The sequence below is a fragment of the Cetorhinus maximus genome, chromosome 12 (assembly GCF_964194155.1).
Source record: "Cetorhinus maximus chromosome 12, sCetMax3.hap1.1, whole genome shotgun sequence".
NCBI classification, from domain to species: Eukaryota; Metazoa; Chordata; class Chondrichthyes; order Lamniformes; family Cetorhinidae; genus Cetorhinus; species Cetorhinus maximus.
Genome location: NC_135890.1, coordinates 86504587 through 86521614, shown reverse-complemented (window position 1 = coordinate 86521614; position 17028 = coordinate 86504587).

Genomic DNA, 17028 nt, shown 5'->3' with positions numbered 1-17028 from the left:
TGTACCTGCTTCTCCCACCACCCCTCAACCAATGCCTATCCTAGTGCCAGCTAGATCAGAATATCCTAGCATCTACCAAGATGCTACAGTTTTGAAGCTGGGCTCTCTCATGCCAGATCTACTAGAAATCACCATTGAGCGCCATCTCAGGATAGCGTTTCTGAGCTTACCACCTCTCATCCTGCAGCCACTGCAGAGTCTCTTATTAAATTAGTGAACAACTGGGTGATCATTACTCATATTATCTGCTTGGGTAATTTGAAAATTACAATGTTTAATAAAATCTGTGTTCCGACCATGTGCTGGGAGTATTTGCTGACTCTGCAATGTTAGTTAATATTACTAAAGCTGGTCTCGAAATAGATGCAGTCCATTGGTGGGTGGAAGGGCTGGGGATGATGGTAATGACTGTTAGTTCAGTGGAGCAGAGATTGCTTGGGTGAAGTGCACTTCAATGAGTTGTTGCTGAAGAGTTGACTGCCAGCAAGTTTTGGATCCTTCTCCCAACTATCCTTGATATCTTCAGTGTCTTCCTCACCGTACTCGAGATCCCCCTTCACTGGTAGCTCAAGGTGCTGTTCCGATTGTAACTTGAAGTTATGCAGCATACAGCAAACTAATACAATGTGAGAAAGCTGTACTGCAACACACACCAGAGCTGTCGAGATAGCTTCAGTAGTCGATTAGTCCGCTCAGTGATGGCTCTAATGGAGGCAGGGATCTGGTTGTGTTTAATTTTCACTTGTGATTATGGGTTTCTCAGAGAAGATATGAGCCGTGTGTGGAGAAATTCACCCATTCCCCAACAGCCAAGAAATGGTTTCAGTATGGGATCAAATATTAAGGAGGTGGACGACTGGTGCAGTATAAAGGCATCACAACAAATGGCACAATTGCACTGCTGTTCATCAGATACCAGTTGGACATTCAGGAGTGAATGCTCATGGATCCTTGCCCCTTTCTAGGACAATCCCAGATTAGACATACTTCGCAGATGACTCCTCTCAACTTTAGGTTGAGAACGACAGATCCCAAAGATGCTAAATGGGTCTGAAAGACTGATCTAACTCTCCCCGAAGGTAAGGAGCCCACTGAGAGTATTACCATCCTTCAGATAGCCTCTAACAAGTTTTAGGAAGATGATGACATTATTGGGGTCTGGGAATAAATCCTTAGTAACGTACTTCCCACCAAGGATGGTACGGTATCAGGTTCATGAGTTAAGCAATACAGAAGATTATGTGAGACAATATAAATTCTAAACTACATAGCTGTTTATTCAAGAGCTGAACATGCAATTCACAGTGTGGTGAAAACAGTGAATCTTTTTTTCTCATTCATGGGATGTGGGCATCGCTGGCTAGGCCAACATTTATTGCCCATCCTTAATTGCCCTTGAGAAGGTGGTGTTGAGCTGTTTTCTCGAATGCTGCAGCCATGAGGTGTACATACATCTGCAGTGCTGTTAGGGAGGGAGTTTCAGGATTTTGACCCAGCGACAGTGATGGAACAGCGGTATGTTTCCAAGTCAGGATGGTGAGTTGTTTGAGGGGAACTTACAGGTGGCGGTGTTCCCATGTGACTGCTGCCTTTGTCCTTCTAGATGGTAGTTGTGGGTTTGGATGGTGCTGTCTTCGGCGCCTTGGTGAGTTTCTGCAGTGCATCTTGTAGATGGTACACACTGCTGCTACTGTGTGTCGGTGGTAGAGGGAGTGAATGTTTGTGGATGGGGTGCCAATCAAGTGGGCTGCTTTGTCTTTGATGGTGTTAAGCTTCTTCAGTGTTGTTGGAGCTGCACTTATCTAGGCAAGTGGGGAGTATTCCATCACACTCCTGACTTGTGCCTTGTAGATGGTGGACAGGCTTTGGGGAGTCAGGAGGTGAGTTACTCGCTGCAGGATTCCTAGTCTCTGACCTGCTCTTGTAGCCATAGCATTTATATCACAGAATCACAGAGTGCAGAAGAGGCCCTTCGGCCCATCAAGTCTGCACCGACACGTGAGAAACACCTGACCTACCTACCTAATCCCATTTACCAGTCCATAGCCTTGAATGTTATGATGTGCCAAGTGCTCATCCAGGTACTTTTTAAAGGATGTGAGGCAACCCGCTTTCATCACCCTCCCAGGCAGCACATTCCAGACCGTCACCACCCTCTGGGTAAAAAAGCTTTTCCTCATTTCCCCCCTAAATCTCCTGCCCCTCACCTTGAACTTGTGTCTCCTCGTGACTGACCCTTCAACTAAGGGGAACAGCTGCACCCTAGCCACCCTGTCCATGCCCCTCATAATCTTGTACACCTTGATCAGGTTGCCCCTCAGTCTTCTCTGCTCCAACGAAAACAACCCAAGCCTATCCAACCTCACTTCATAACTTAAATGTTTCATTCCAGGCAACATCCTGGTGAATCTCCTCTGCACCCCCTCCAGTGCAATCACATCCTTCCTATAATGTGGTGACCAGAACTGCACACAGTACTCCAGCTGTGGCCTCACCAAGGTTCTATACAACTCCAACATGACCTCCCTACTTTTGTAATCTATTCCTCGATTGATAAATGTCCCATATGCCTTTTTCACCACCCCACTAACAGGCCCCTCCGCCTTCAGAGATTTATGGACACGCACGCCAAGGTCCCTTTGTTCCTCAGAACTTCCTAGTGTCATGCCATTCACTGAATACTTCCTTGTCAAATTACTCCTTCCAAAGTGCATCACCTCTCACTTTTCAGGGTTAAATTCCATTTGCCACTTATCTGCCCATTTGACCATCCCGTCTATATCTTCCTTTAGCCCAAGACACTCAACCTCACTGTTAACCACCCGGCCAATCTTTGTGTCATCCACAAATTTGCTAATCCTACCCCCCACATAGTCATCTATGCCATTTATATAAATGATGAATAATAGGGGACCCAGCACAGATCCCTGTGGTATGCCACTGGACACGGGTTTCCAGTCACTAACGCAGCCTTCTATCATCACCCTCTGTCTCCTACAACAAAGCCAATTTGGAATCCACCTTTTCAAATTACCCTGTATCCCATGTGCATTTGCCTTCTTTATAAGTCTCCAATGTAGGACCTTGTCAAAGGCTTTGCTGAAATCCATATAAAATACATCAACTGCACTACCCTCATCTGGTCACCTCCTCAAAAAATTCAATCAAATTTGTTAGGCATGACCTCCCTCTGACAAAACCATGATGACTATCCCTGATCAAACCTTGTCTCTCCAAATGGAGATAGCTTCTTTCTTTCATGGCTAGACCAGATCGGATTCTGGTCAATGGTAACCCGGAGGATGTTGATAGTGGGGGTAGTGGAATTGAATGTCAAGGGCAGTTGGTTAGATTCTCTCTTTCTGGAGATGGTCATTGCCTGGCACTTGTGTGACACGAATGTCATTTGCCACTTGTCAGCTCAAGCCTGGATATCGTTCAGGTCTTGTTGCATTTGGACATGAACTGCTTCAGTATCGGAGGAGTCACGAATCATGCTGAACACTGTCAAATCATTGGCAAACATCCCCACTTCTGGCCTTATGATGGAAGGAAGGTCGTTGATGAAGCAGCTGAAGATGGTTGGGCCGAGGACACTACTCTGAGGAACTCCTGCAGTGATGTCCTGGGACTGAGATGATTAACCTCCAACAACCACAACCACCTTCTTTTGTGCAAGATCTGACTTCAACCAGCAGGGAGTTTTCCTCCTGATTCTCATTGACTCCAGTTTTGCTAGGGCGCCTTGATGTCACACTCAGTCAAATGCTACCTTGATGTCAAGGGCAGTCATTCTCATCCCACCTCTGGAGTTCAGCTCTTTGGTCCAATTGCAATGTGAAAAAGTTCTAGGAAAAGAGGGAAAATACAATCTTATTTCTCCTGAGAATAGAGAATCCAGTTTTCAAATTCAATTATTGTTACAGCAAAATATTTCATGTAGGATGTCCTTCAGTTATTAAAGTAGCATTAACCTTAACCCCCAAATGAAGACCACAGAGTTAGCGAGATGACCCTGTCCCAGTTAGGGAAAGAATTATCATTGCTGAGCCCCAATAGTCATAACCTTTACCATGAGACATGCTGAAATGAATTCAGCGAATCTAAAAATCCGATGTATGCTCGCAATATTTATCGTATTTCTTGGGGCTGTGTAGCTAATCTCATATGTATAAGGGTGGTATCTTAATTGTAATTAGGTTCAGCATCTTTTATGTCCCAAATAAGATTTGCATCACTCTTAATTTCCAAGTAGATCCAGCTTTTTTTGATTTCTAAGAAAGCTTACATAACTGTTAATTTCAAGGTAAGATTCGTCCCTCATTGATTCTAAAGAAGTCAGGCTACAAGGCTTCATGGTAGTCAATTGCCATGAGACATGTGGCTGTGTTTTGAGATTATAATGGAGCTTTTGGGTTGGGCTAGCTCTGTAAAAATTTCAGTTGACTGTGGTTTAGGGCTTTCAGTATAAAGTTGCCTTCTCACATTATACTGTGGTGGCCTTCATGACAGCTTCCAAAATAAATGTGTTACTCTGTGACTTTGGGTATCTCTCTCTCTTATCAGGAATTCTCTTATTGCTGTAAGAGGCAGTCCCCATTTGCAGAGCGAATTGTATTTTGAACAGTTAATTTTTTAAGCTGTTTTTTATAGGGAAATAACTCTTTAAACTTTGTAACTCCTCTTTATGGCTGGATTTCTTTTACACGGATTCCTTCACAACACATGAGAATCTTCTGAGGGAGTGTCTAGGGTGATGTGTGTGCAGTCAATGGTGCCTTGGATATAGGGGAAGCCTGCAATGCATGTAAACCCACCCCACCCCACCCCACCCCCACCTTACCTGCTTTTTCCAATTGTCCATAGGAAATGATGAATGTTTGCTCTTACAAATGTGAAATGTCACTTTCTTGATGCACCCATGCACTGCAGAGTGAATGATGTTACCAATGTCCCCTGCTGCAGACTGGAAGGAGCCAGAGCAAAGGAGCTGAGAACTTCAGATTTGACTGTAACAGGCAATGCCGCACTAGTTCTTGCATCTGACTGCAAGTCTTGTTACAGGAGGCGGCATAACTGTGTCATTTTCTGCCTAGAAAAGCTCAGCCCCCTTTTGCTGTACTCTTCTGAGAATTGCAGGGGGCTCTGGGGTTGAACACTCTGGAAGGATGTGGATTTCCACAAGCTCTCCTCCAGCCTGTCACCACTGGCTCTCCCCACTGCTAATCCTTCCCCAGTTTTTCAATCCCTGGAGAGACCAATACTTGTAAAAAAGATATTTAAATTTCCAGTAGCTGACTGGAAGTGTCACACAATATTTCAAGTTCTAAGACTTTAACTGTAACAAACAAACTAAAAGCAACATTGTCTAAACACTGTTCAGTAGGCAACTTATACTACAGAACTACAGAAAAGATCCCCCCATTTAACTTTTAAAATTACTGAAAATCTCCCACCACAGTTATACTTTACTCTTTCCCTTAATTTGACATTATATCCCCCTGGAACCAATCAAAGCTTTTGTCAACTCCAGCTGGCCTGATTCCTTTTTTGTTTCTCTTCTAATCTCCAAACTGAATTTCACAGTGAGAGTTACCCAAAGTTAAGTGAATCTTCCAGCATAATCTAACTTCTCACGAGCTTGATCTCTTCAATCTGAGTGCAATCTCCCACCTGCATTCTGCATGGTGAATAATAAAGACCATGTTTCACTGCTGCAGGTGCACGACTGGCTGCCTCTATCTCTCTGATCTCTTACTCTCAGATTTTTGCAAAATCCCTTGTTTCAAGTGTATCTTAGAAAAACTCTGTGATCCAATGCTACAATGGCTAGAAATGGACTCTTCCCCTCTAAAAGCCCATCTCCATGGCAATGTGAATCACACGGGCCTTGTATCCAGGTAGAAATGCTAATGAACTGTCCTCCACACCCCTAATTCCATTCTAGCATGGAATTAAGTAGTTTAAAGTACAATCATTTATAACATCTGGCATTCCTACCACCACCCAAAAGACTTGGAGGCCAAAAGTCTACGGTGTCATAGGTTTCCTCGCCATTGTCTGCAGGTGTTAATATCTTGCACCTTCTTCCTAGTAAGTCAATCCAAGCCCTCATTTAACCTTTAACAACAAGATCGTTGTCGGGTAAAATCCAGAGCAGGTCACATGACTCCCTTCTTTCCACCATTTTACCTTAAATTAAAGAGATAGACCCAAGACATAATCTTGTGAACATTATATCTGTAGCACCATCCCCAATGGAATTCCTAGCAGGGTTCCCAGGATGGCAGAAGTAGGTAACCAGAACCACCTTCATCAACTGTGAAGAGATGGTACTCTCTTTCAGAATCTTTATGCAGAAAATCTGAATTCAATGCCAGATGCAGAGTGCATAGCTCCAGTTTGGGAATTGTGAAATGTTTAACAAATACAGCCCCTTTGCATCAGTTAAGAAAGGTCCAAGTAGCCAAAGATCACAAGGAATTACCTGTCAAAAATCATTCAAATTTTTCTAGCAATTGATCTGAGAGCAACCTTATTAAGATTCACTAAAAATGACATCCTCACAACTTGTACCTCCCATGATTTGTTAACGGGTTGCACAACTATCAATAACAACAGAACTGGTGTTTGGATCCTGAAACTGGTGCAACACTCAATCTGTTTTTTGATATTAGAAATAAAGCTGGTTTCAGGTGGGAAGACTGGTCAACTGTTTCAAGGCCCAATTGGAAATCACATTGGGCAGCCCCCAAAACTTGTCCGACATCCAGTCTTGGATAAGCAGAAATTTCCTCCAATTAATTATTGGAAGAAAAGCCCACCACAAACAATATCAGAAAACATTGGAAAAACTCAGGTCTAGCAGCATTTGTGGAGACAGGAACAGAGTTAATGTTTCGAGTCCATATGACCCTTCTTCAGAGGAGTCTGAAGAAGTGCTCTGGAGAAGGGTCATACGGACTCGAAACGTTAACCCTGTTTCTCTCTCCACAGATGCTGCCAGACCTGAGTTTTTCCCAGCATTTTCTGTTTTTGTTTCAGATTTCCAGCATCCGCAGTATTTTTCTTTTACCACCACAAACAATGTTCCCTAACCAATGACTCTGGCCAGCTGTCTGAGGTTGAGTAAGGCTGCTTGCAGCCTTATTGCTCCATCACCAAAATCTCTTACTTCCAGCTTTGTAACATCACCCTTGCTCCAACTCATTTTCTGCTGAAACCCTCAGTCCCGCAATGCCTCGATGCTAAAATTCTCATCCCTTTTTTCAAATCCTTCCCTGCTCCCACCCCTCCCTATCTTTGTAACCTCCTCCTGGCCTGGAGCACTCTGTGATCTCTGTGCTCTTCCAATTCTGGCCTCCTCTCCATCTCTGATTTTTTGCACTCCACCTTTGGCAGCTGTGTCTTGGAGCAACCTAGGTCCTAAGCTCAGGGATTTCCTCCCTAAACCTCTCCCACACTCTCTCCTCCCAGAAGATGCTCCTTAAAAATTATTTTTTAAAAATTCAAAAATTCTTTTGGCCCCCTCTCCTCATATCCCATGTGGCTCGGTGTCAAATTTTGTTTGGCAAAAGCTCCTGTGACACACCATGAGATGTTTTAGTACTTTGGAGGAGCTACCCAACCCATTCATATGCCAGAATGCAGCCCAGCAAGGTAACGAAAAATGCCTATATCCTTTAAAAACTTTAAGTTATATTTCTGCACATTTATGTTATCACTATAATGAATGTACCATGATACAATCCAGCAGACTTGGCATTCACAGGAAAGATACAATATTAAAAATAAAATGCTGCTGTTATAGGATCTGATGATTTTTTTTTAACTCCTAGTCATTGCCAAGTTTAATCTTACATTACTTAAATTAACTTGTAGACTAGATGTTTTAACATAGGATAGAAACTCGGTGCTGGGAGCACTGTTCTATTGTGAGTGAAAGAATATTTCCTTCATTTAATCATTCTAATCAAGTAAATGTCTATGTCCATTAGCAATAACATATCTTGCAAGAACCAAGAGCTTTACTTGCATGGAAGTTATGTAAAATCTATTCAGTCATGTCTAGTCAAACAAAATTTATGAAAGCTTTATCATGATTCATTACAAAAGGGTCACAGTGCTTTCTTAACTGTATGTGAATACATAACCCAAGAATGAGTTACTTGTGAATCTGGCGAAAAATCACATCTATAAACCAACATGCTGAGTCCAACCTGTTCCTATAAACCAGTAATTTTATTATTAGACTATGTAGGGATGAAGCCAGTGCCAGAATAATGTTCCTTTTTAACTGTACATCCCACAGTGTCCATTAACTCACTTATGCGTGTGTGGACATTTTAGTGTTCAGGAATTTTCCTTCCAAATAAAGCTCTAACAAACAGGGCTGAAAGACATCTGCAAAACTGCAGACAACATTACAAATTCTGGTCTAGTGTGTCAATAATTCTTAAAAAGTCACCAATGTCCGTGGGTCACTTTGGCTTGTGTGCTTTTTGTTCAGTCACTTGTATAAAGAAATGATTCAGATTCAAACTAAAGTGGGAGAAAAATTCCTTTCTGGAGGTCTTGGCTGGGCTGAGCTATTGCACTGTACTGAATCTGAAAAAGTATTTCAAATTTTTAATAAAATAATAACCCATAAAATTTAAACTACATGGAGACTGATATTGACCCTGAGGCAAAACTCATCCATCTCCCCTCCCCACAACACAATAATTCTCCGGCAGTACACTATTTCACATTGCCTTTTATTTCCAACACACTGTTCATGGATCATCTGTTCTTTGACCTGCGGACTTACCGATATGATATCTGACTGGTTGTGCTTCTTATCATTAACCTGGATTGACATGCCGCACCTACCGGTGCTTTGATAATTTGCCAGGTTTGCACAATCTTCATGAATCTTCACCTTTAAACTGACCAATTTTAAACATGTTTTCATTTTTCTCATTCCCTTCATGAAATAAAACTAGTATTTCAAGCAATCAGGCTTGCTGCACCATTCCAAGCAGCTTGCTCACTGGAGCCCCTGTATTCATTGGTGAATTTACAAAATATTTTGATTATGGAGAGATTGACCTGTTGTCCAAAACAGAGGGCAGGATTTTCCCACAGGCTTTGGGACGCAGACGACGAGACCAAATGGAGGTCCCGCATCCGCACTTGCTGGGAGCCAGACTGGCTGAGCTGTTTACCTGGAAGCTGCCTCATTATTGGCCACCACGGCGCTCACCATCCAATCCCGGATGGTGGGTGGGCTCCCGAGTCCAGAGGGCCAACAGGGTGCTATGCAGCACTGAATGAGAGGCAGCCCCACTGTCAGAGATCGGTGCCGCTGAAGCATGTAGGGTCTCACAAAGGCTCCTCCATTCCCCTGTTGCCGGCCAGAAATGGGTGAGACATCAAGGGCCACAAGGATTCGGGCAGTTGGACAGAAGGGGGAAAGGCCCCGCCCACCACAGTAACTGGCACTGCAGCGGTTGGGCTATTTATTAGCGGGGCCCCTTCCTCATTCAATAGAGTCTCTGACTCCAATGGCCCCCAAACTGCCACAAGGAGGCTGCTTCCAGCCTCTGCATGAGGTGGGGGCACTTCTTGCCAATGACCTTGCATAATCACCCTTAATTGGGGTCTTAACTATGTAAATTGGCTGCATACCTCCATGGTGCAGGCAGCTGAACTGAGTTCCACCTGCCACGGGAAAGTTCACTGGGAGCAGGAATCTGTTGGGCAGCCATCCAGACACAGCACCCCTCTGTTTTCCTGGTTCCTGAAACCACCTCCCCCACTACTCCCGCCACCACCACTTCAACTCCCACCACCATAGTGTCAGGAAAATTCTGCCCAGAGTGTTCAGTGACCAGAAGAGAGGGGCTTCAAGCCCAAGAACTGGACAATACCAGTGTTGTACAAACATTTGAATTGGGAGCAGGTGCAGGCCATTCGAGAATAACATGGTGGGTCTGATTCTGGCCTCAACGCTACTTTGCTGTCTAACCTATGACTCCCTTGTCTATCAAGAATCTAAGCATTAAATATATTCAATGACCCTGCCTCCACTACTCTTTAGGGAAGAGAATTCTACAAACTAACAACCTTCAGAGAAAAATTTTTTTCCTCACCTCTGTCTTAAGTGGGAGACCCCTTATCTTTAAACCGTGTCCCATAGTTCCCATCCCTCCCACTCGGGAAAACATCTCAGCATCCACCCTGTCAGTTCCCCTCAGGATCTTATATGTTTCAATAAGATTACCATTCATTCCTCCTACATCCAATAGATACAGTAATCAACTTTCCTCGTAAGATATACCCTTTATCCCAGGAATCAGTTGCGTAAACCTTCTCTGAGCTGTTTCAAATGCAATTATATTCTTTCTTAAAAAAGGAGACCAAAACTGTACACAGCACTCCAGATCTGGTCTCGCCAATGCCCTGTACAAAAATGGCAAAATTTGCCTACTTTTATATGCCATTCCTTTTGCAATAAAAGCCAACATTCTATTTGCCTTCCTAATCACTTGTTGTACCTGCTTAGCAACTTTTTGTGATTCATGTACCAGGACACCCAGGTCTCTCTGTGCCACAGAGTTGTGCAATCTTGCTCCTTTTAAATAGTATACTGCTTTACTACTTTTCCTGCCAAATTGGACAAGTTCACATTTTCCCACATTATGCTCCATTTGCCAAATTTTTGTTCACTCACTTAACCTATCTATATCCCTTTGCAGGCTCTTTATATCCTGTTCACAACTTACCTTCCTACTTATTTTTGTATCAGCAGCAAATTTAACAACCATACATTTTGTCCCTTCATTATTGTCATCGAGATAGATAGTGAATAGTTGAAGCCCCGGTACTGACCCCTGTGGCTCTCCACTAGTAACAGTTGCAAACCTGAAAATGACCCAGTTATCTCTACTTTCTGCTTCCAGTTAACTCAACGATCCTCCATCCATGCTAATATGTAACCCCCATACCATGAGCTCTTATTTTCTGGAGTAATCATTGATGTGGCATCTTATCAAATGCCTTTTGGAAATCCAAGTGCACCACATCTTCAAGTTCCCCTTTATCCATGTTGCTTGCCAGTTCCTCAAAGAAATTCAATAAATTAGTCAAATACTATTCCCCTTTCACAAAACCATCTTTACTCTGCCTGATTATATCAAGATTTTCGAAGTGCCCTTCTATAACCACCTTAATAATTCTAGCACTATGACAGATGTTAGACCATCTGGCCTGTAATTTCCTGTTTTCTGTCTCCCTCCTTTCTTGAATAGAGGAGCTACAGTCACATTCATAAATTGAACATGATATTTTAACCATTTCTAGTCCGGTAAGATGCATAGGTCAAAGAAATTATTTTGCCAAGAAAAATATTTTCCAGTAGACTATGTGGAGGCAGCCTCCTTGCTGCAGTCTGGAGGGTATCAGAGCCTGAGGCTCCATTCAATGGGGAAGGTGCCCTGCTAATAAATAGCCACAACTGCTGCTGTGCCTGGAACTGTAGGGGTGTTCCCTGTCCTGTCGAAAGCCCTAACCCTTTTGGACACCCTAAAGGATACTAGCATCATTAAAGTATCTAAGTGGAACCAACAGTTGTCACTATGGTCCCATCACAACCCCAACCCAAAAGTTTGGGTAGAAACAGAGGAAAGGTAGCTTCCACACAAACCTCTGATCTTTCTATAACCCCAACACCCGAACTCTGACTCAAGGAGGAGGAATTTCTAAGTTGTAATCTCAATGTATAAATTATTAGCCATGGCGCCACAGAAACCATATGAACCATAATAAAATTAATTAAGATTAACTCTAGGTAGAGAGTTCACACCCTTACAACTCAATTGCAAGTAGCTACATAGCTCTCACTGGGTGCTGTGATAATATATCAACTCCAAATGTGGAGTTGACTGCATATTCATAGTCCACAGTAAGTGGATCTTAGTGGAGGTGTTGCTGAGTAATATTCAATGGACGGAATTTTCCATGCCCACTGGCATCGGGCGTGAGCGGACAATATGGCGTGATCGGCTTTACGACAGTGGAAACCAGTTCACCATCATCCGCTCAGCCCACCAACTGCAGACCGCGTTTACCGTCATTGGACGTCCGGGACCTCATTGTAATAAATATCATTATCAGGCCCGCCCATCGGAATCCTGCCCCCCCCACCCCCTCACCCCCACTGGATCGTTCGGCCATGTTGGCAGGAAAGCAGGCTGACGTGTTTCACAACAGCACATAAAAGGCGTGCACTTGGCGGCCTGTTCTTTGAGGGGAACTCAGAGGTGAGCACACAGTAACGTTGTGCAGCGCTCGTCAGGGTCGCCTGTTGGACTTCAAGCTTCAGGGGCGTCAGGGGTCAGGGTTAAGGGCAGCCCTGCCATTGAGGTGACTGGTGGCAGAGTGGGGGCAAGGGCAGTGCTGCCGTTGAATATAGCGCACAAGCATTCAGGGTGAGGGGTAGGGTGGACGAGGCAAGTGGTCATGCATTAGGGAAGCCTGTATAAAGTGACCATTCCTCTGCAACTCAGACAGTTCAGGTACAGCCACATTGATATGACTGGGGTCAGGCTCCAAGCTTATCTGCCCACCCAAACAATACAGAAGCATCAAAGTGCCACTAAGTGCTCCAGAGCTCCCACCCACCCCAGGCACAGACTGCAAAGTCATGAGCATTTTAGTGGACTGCAAAGCAGTTGAACTGCACACGTTGTACAATCCCCTTGCTAAAGCTGGCCATGTAGCAGTGACTGCTGGAGGTGCTCACAGCCCCTTGCAATGTCAGCATCCTGATTTTGGACCAGTCTCCCCCATGGTTCAAGCTAACAGGGCAGCCTTGCAACGCACAAATCTCTGGCCATCCAAGTGGTGGCCAACACTCTCCGGGGAGCGTTAAGAGGCCGTCACACTTAACCAGGACAGGTTCTTAGTGCACCCATGCTAACCACGTGTCCCTTTCACTCTGCAGGAGGAATACATCAGAATCATGGAGCTTGGTGAACTAGCTGTATGTCTGATAGCTTCCAGAGTATGAAGACAAAGGAGGAGAGAGCTCCTGGCTGCGCAGAGGCAGGAGCAGCAACCTCAGGAAGAAGGGCGGCTGGGGCTCCCACACACGCTGCCCAAGAGCCATAGTGAGCCGTCACTGGTCGGCGCCTAGTGACACCCAGGGTCTATAGACTCCGCCTTTCATCCCTGCAGATGACCGAGAACCAGTGTCGCCGATGACTGTGAATGTCTAGGGAATTGGTCGCTCACATCTGCTAGCTACTGCAGGATTTGGCGCCAAGGGGACATGGAGGGCATCCACTGCCAGTGGCTGTGAAAGTGACCACGGTGCTCAATTTCTACACCAGTGGCTCCTTTCAGGGCTCCACAGGTGACCTCTGTGGGATATCACAAGCCTCCACCACAAATGCATCTATGAGGTCACGGATGCCATCTTTGCGAGGGCACACAACTTTGTGCATTTCGCCCAGGACCAGGACAGCCAGGATGCAAGAGCGACTGGATTCATCCAGATCTTGGGTTTCCCACAGGAGCAGGGTGCGATCGACTGCATGCATGTGGCATCAGATCTCCGTCACAACACACGGTGGACTACATCAACCACAAGGGCTTCCATTCGCTGAATGTGCAGCTGGTGTGGGGCCACCAGAAACATATCCTGCCAGTGTGCGCACAGTTTCCAGGGATTGTGCACATGCCTACATCCTCAGTTGGAGTCTTCCAGGTCCACAGAAGCTTCAGGGATGGCTCCTCAGGGACAAGGGCTACCCGCAGAGGCCGTGGCTGATGACACCCATGTGGCAGCCTCAGACTGCAGCAGAGCGACACTACAATGAGGCTCATGCAGCAGCTCACAACTCGATGGAGCAGACCATCGGGATGCTGAAGATGAGGTTCCAGTGCCTGGACTGGTTTGGTGGAGCCCTGCAATACAGTCCATAGAGGGTGTTACAAACCGTCTAGGTCTGCTGCGCCCTTTACAACCTGGCACTGCAATGGGGTGATGAGCTGTCTGAGGAGGAGATGGAGGAGCTGCATGTCTCCTTCAATGAGGAGAACGCTGGCGGGGATGAGGGTGAGGAGGTCCTCGGAGGCGACAATGATGGGGATGAGGCCCTCGCACTGGCTAGACGAGGCAGGCGTGCTCGGGAGGCCCTCAGAGCTGCCTGATTTATGGAGGATGATGACGGCATGCAGTGAGGTGTCCCCATAGGTCCTCACAGAGCATTTGTGAACGTTTGACTCCAGTCTGGCTAACGGCAGCACAGATCCCCTGTGAGAATGCTCCTGTCATGGAGACACATTGGGGGTCCTAATGGTCGCTCGATTGCAGGAGGGTGATGACAACATGCAGTGAGGACATTCCATAGATCTTCACACAGCCTCTGAGAATGTCTGACTCCTGTCTGGCCAAGGGCAGCTCGCTTGCATTCCATGATCAGGGTCATATCATAGAGATGTAGTCATGAAACTTTAGAAGCATCTGACGCTTTGTCCGCCTTCAGCACCTGAGCCCTTCAGGAGCTGGAGCACAGCATCACTGGTCACAGATGCTGAAGAGATGGGGGTCAGCCCCTCCTTAAAGATGCTGAGAGCACACAGAGAGAATGAGTAGTGGGCACCTGCCCACTACATTCTGGCAGCAATGACCAGCACTGTCGAGGTGCAGGCATGACTAATGTCTTCAGGGAGTGAGAGGCTGGACCATCAATTCGGTCTGAAGGCTGCACCAAGCACAGGGAAGAGTCCCTGGACTGAGACACTTGCCCTTATCTTGTGCAGAAAGGTTTCACATCTGAGTGAAACGAACACTGCTCATCAGAACAAGGAGCCATAGGCAGGGAGTCATTCTTGGGAGTTTATTGACAATAGTGAACATTATGTACAAGTGATAAACACCCATGCCCAGGCTGTGCAACTAACTCTCCTTAACTGTCCTAACTCTGCCGCTATGCTTTGGTGCTCCCCTGACATCCACAGCGAAGGTGGAGGCAGCCTGCTGACTGTGACACCCCGTCTGTGATGACCTTGGCGGGCGACCTCTGGACAGCCAAGACTTGGAGGGCCCCAGCCTGCTTTCGGGGTCCTGCTGTGTGGCAGTGGCACCCTCCTTGGCCTGTGGAGCTGGAGCTGCTGAGGTCACAGGAAGAGGAGAGTCGGATGGGCCGGACACTCTCGGAGTCACCTGGACGTATGGGCCCGGAGTGTGCACCTGCTGATCCTCCTCCCTATATGTGCCTGGGGCCCCCAAGCTGACTCCTTGAGGAGCAGGGTTAGCTGAAGTGAGATCGAGCTGCCTGCCACCCCTCTCGCATGCACATTGTTAGAGGCCAACTATAGCATCAGCGATGGAGTTGAGCCCGCGCAGCAGAGCAGCAGCGAAGTCCTGGACCAAAGTCTCCATGGCGGCCGCCATCCTACCAGTATTGGCCTCGGTGCGTAGGCATGCTGGCGTTATCACCTCAGACTGAAGGCGGATGAACGGCTTGATAGTGCCTTGCAATCTGAGGAATGCAGCGGACATCCCTTCCTGATGTTCCCGAGCTTGCCTTTGCAGCTCCAGCAACTGTGACATGACCAAGTCCAGAGTCTCATCATCTGACTCGGACTCAACAAATTTCTGGTCTCCAGCAGTCCTCCGAGTGCCAGAAACCTGGGAAGTCCCTGCCGCTGCTTGATGTGGATCAGACAGTGCGATGTGCTCACTAGATTGTGATCCCAGGGCTACTCTAAAGCTAGGTCCCACTAAGGCGTAGGTCTCTGCGCTGGTGGAGGGTGTGGGTGAGCGCTGTGACGGAACTTCAAGGAGGGTACCTCCAGGTTCCTCTTCCAAGGTTTCTTCAGTGCTTGAGTGGAGGCCTTGGGTTATGAATTTGGTTGGCTGTTTGGCAGATGTGCCTGCGGAAGCAAGGAGAGGTAATTAGTACATGGCAGTGGCCTGTGTTACAGGACATATCACTCTCAGCATGGTTGTCCAATATATGTTGCACTGCTGGACCTTCACTTGGTAGAGCAGCACCAACCTCACCGTCAGCCCAGGACCTGTCCAGATCCTCGCTGGCCAGCTGGATGGCTCTGTTTTCAAAGTCCACGAGGGCCTTGATTTCGGACATTCCACCATCGATCTGCGACCTCTCTCTCTCATTGTGTGCCAGCTTGGATGGATAGAGATGGTGAAATTGTAAGCAGCACGCCTGCCAGGCCAGGTGTTAAGTATGTCTAGCCTGGGTGGGCGGTGAGTGGTCACATGGATGGGATGAAGACAATGATGGTGAGTGTGAGAGAATGAATGATGGTGTCTCTTGAATCAGCAGTGAGTAAGGGCCATGTGGATGTGTGATGGGTTCATGAGTGTGAGAGTTAGGAGTGATGAGAAGAGTGACTTACCCTGGCAGAATGGAGGAGATCATTCATCCTCTTGCGGTACTGGATGGCTGTCCCCTTTTGCAGGGCGTTGGCACTGACCACTGCTGTCACCACCTCCCAAGTCGGGTTATTGCTGTTGCTGCCCATCCTGCAATCAGAGCAGGGGTAGGGAACATCCTGGTTGGCCTCCACAGCTTCCAAAAGGCGCTCAAGGCAGGCGTAGCTGAACCTGGGGGCTGCAGTCTTTTTTGTTTTCAGGGCCATGTCTTCGTGCAGCAGTGATGGTCTGGAAGCACTGAGATGTGTACTTGCAGCTGGTCTTTAAATATGGCGCCAAGCATGATGCAGCAGAGCAGACGAATGAGAACCCGCCTACCATGGAAACAGCGTGTTCCCCGGGAGTGCATAAATAATGTGATGGGTTTGGGACGATACAACGTGAAAACCCGCCATCACGACCGGCAGGTTAAACATTGTTTTACCTGCCCACTGCTGTAAATCTGGGACGATTCTGCCCAATATCTCTGTATGATTAGAGGCTTAAATTCATCATGAAAGTCATTGTACAACACAGGCATTAAACTGCTGCTGAAACTTTGCAACAATAGTTTTACAGTGGATAGTCGTGAAAGTGAG